This window comes from Callospermophilus lateralis, unplaced genomic scaffold, assembly GCF_048772815.1.
Source record: "Callospermophilus lateralis isolate mCalLat2 unplaced genomic scaffold, mCalLat2.hap1 Scaffold_190, whole genome shotgun sequence".
Lineage (NCBI taxonomy): Eukaryota > Metazoa > Chordata > Mammalia > Rodentia > Sciuridae > Callospermophilus > Callospermophilus lateralis.
The window spans coordinates 1,214,979-1,218,053 of NW_027512918.1; positions in this window are offsets into that span (position 1 = coordinate 1,214,979).

Here is a 3,075-nt window from a genome sequence, read left to right on the forward strand (position 1 = left end):
CTGGCTTTCACTCTGACAGCCCCCAATGAGCTTCCTCTAGCTATTCCTTGACCCCAAGCTTCCTCTAGCTTGGGGTCAAGGAATCCAAAAGCCAAGTCCACATGCCTACTTGGAGTCTGTAGGGAATGACAAATAATAATCTCTCTACCTTTCTTAGTTGGAATGGACCCTGGAGAGATGGAAGCTTAATGACACAGCAACCTCATGCACACATGGAAAACCCCTGGAGAGATGAGTCTTATAGAGGTGGCTGGGAACTCAGGCTTAAATACCATTGTCCCCTGAACAAAGGCAAGGTACCAGCAGAAGGCTGGGTATGTGGAGGTGCCAGGAAAAGGCCCACAGAGAGCAAGGTTTGCAGATTGGTAAACCACCCTTCTCTCCCTGGTGCAGAGGAGGCACACTGACCAATGGAGATGTCCCTTGGGATGGAAATTTCCCTTACCAAAGGGCAAATTTTACCCTGTATTCAGAGCTTCTACTGGGTCTGTTGCTTCTCAAAATAATCAGCTCAAAATAGTTCGTATGCCAAAAAGGCATATTTTGGGGTGGCATGTTCTCAAATCCTATACGCCTTCCTTCTGGACAATGCTCCAGTTTCTAGAACCTTGGAAGCTTCCATCCAAATGGCCCCAAATTTTCTGAGTTCTCCAGAGAAACAGAAGCAATGGCGAACAGGTATTAGTTCTTTATAATAAATTCCATATCCATACATAATTACTTAGGATAAATTCCACATACATGAAGAGAGATTGATTCATATTATATAAAAGAGATTTCAATACATAGAGAATTATTATAAGGAATTGGCTCATGTGGTCATGGAGGCTGAGAAGTGCCAGGATCTGCAGATGGTGAGATGGAGGCCAGGAGAGCCCACGCTAGGGTTCCAATTTCATCCCAAGGGAGAAACCAGGAGAACCAGGAGAGCGCACGGTGTGGGTTCCAGTCTGAGCCCAAATCTAAAGGCAACAGAAGACCAATGTCTGAGCCGAAGGCAGGTGGAGGAGAGTGAATTCTCCCTCCCTCAGCCTTGGGTCCTATTATGCCCTCGATGGCTTGGACGAGGCCACCCACATGGGGAGGGCAATTTGTTTTACTTAGTCCAATGATACAAGTGTTGATCTTGCCAGAAACACCCTCACAGATAGCCCAGAATGGCATTTAACCAAATATCCAGGCACACATTAAAATTAACCGCCCAGGTCCAAGGTGCTTCCAGGACCTGTGCCAGTCCTTCTGCCCCCAGCCCTGGGCCCATGGCTGCAGGTTGGCCACACTGTTGTGAAAGTACCTCTGGGCCCCAAATGAGGCCATGTGGGCTATTTTCAGAGGTGGGTAGAAGAGTCTGGATATGAGGGGCTGGAGAGGGGACCCAGGTGTGCATGGTGGGTAGTCCAGGGTGAGCCAGGTAGGAAAGAAAAGGGGAACAGACTGGGACCAGCGGCTTCCACCCTGGACTTTCCACTGAGAATTCCAAGGAGGCCAAGGATTTTCCATTTGAACTTGGCTTTGTGGGTTGTTACACAGACACATTTGTCAGTGTAGGAGGGTGGTCTGTACTCGGCAGCTCATTTGCCTCACCTGTAACTGTGACATCTATGCATGTGGCTATGTCCTCAAGAGTCATACACTGGCCCTGGCCCTAAAGGTCCTGTTTGGTGGATGGATCTTGATAATGTGAAATTGCAAATTAGAGGTGTTCGGAGAGGGCTGGCATTTCACTTGGGGCAGGAATTCTGAGGCTTAGGGAGGGCAGGACAGGTGTGGTGGACTCTGATTATGGAGTGCACTTTGGAAACGAGGTGAAATGGATGGCCAGTTCCAGGCAGCAGACCAAACCGGTGAGTGTATCTTTACTCCCACCCCAGTTTCACCAAAAAGATAACAAAGGGTTAAAGGGAGCACAGACCCTTGAGCACAAGGGGAACATGAACGAGAAAGGGTGTTTGGGGAGCTGGACGGATGAGTGTCCCAGTTTGCTCAGCTTCTAGAATAAAATGCCATAAACTGAGTTATTCATAGACAGTAGAAACTCACAGCTCACAGTTCTGGAATCTAGAAGGCCAAGGTCAAGACACCAATAGACCCAGTGTCTGGTGAGGGTCCAGGCCTCACAGATTGCACTTTCCCACTGTATCCTCATGTGGTGCAAGGGCAAGTGGGTTCCGGCAAACCCCTTTTCTGAGTGCAGAAAGGACCCACCTTGTGACCTAATCACTTCCTATAGACCCCTTCTCTTAATACTGTGGCCCTGGGTATTATGTTCCAACCTGTTAATGTTGAGGGACACATGCATTCAGACCATAACAGAAGGGGTCAATGACTGGCCCTCTAGGGAAATCTGCCAGGAGCCCAGTGCAAGGCCAGCAGGCAGAAAGAACCAGGAGGACTGTGGGAGCCTGTCCAGAAAGCAGCTGGGCTCCAGATGCCCTGCTGCCTTGGAAGAGAGTCACCTGCCCCTGCAATTCTCTGCAGACTGGAGTTCTGCTCCATGGAAAGACTTTACAGAGGGACCTTGGACTCAGGGACATGGGCACAGTAGAGAGGAGGGGCTCCCTGAAACTAGGGAAGGTCTTCCCTCCTCCAGGGGACTGCTCTTTTCTGTCTGCCTTCAGAATATGTGACTCTCCCTGGAGGAGTGTGCAGGTGGCCTTTGTGAGGTCAGTGATCAGCTCCAGCGTCAGCTCCCCTTGCTAGCTGTTCCTGGTACCCCAAGGAAAGGGTTATGACAGGTGGCCTCACAGTTCCAAAGCCCTGGGTGTGGCAGTGCTTTCCTTTTGACCAGGTGGGCAGCAGCCAACCATCAAGGGAAGAGGAAGACAGACAAACACATACCAGAGAGATGGGGAGAGGGCAGGGAGCAAAGAAAACAGCAGGCAGCAGGGGAGAATCATAGTGTCTTTGCAACAGAAGCAAGATGCATAAAGAAAGAGGAGAGATGATAAAAAGAACTCCAGGAGACCAAAAATAGACCAGAACACATAAAAAAAAAATCAATGGGAAAAGTCCGAAGAAACATAAAAAGGGATGGAGGAGGGGAAAAGAGGTAAGAGAATCAGAAGGCCAAGTCGA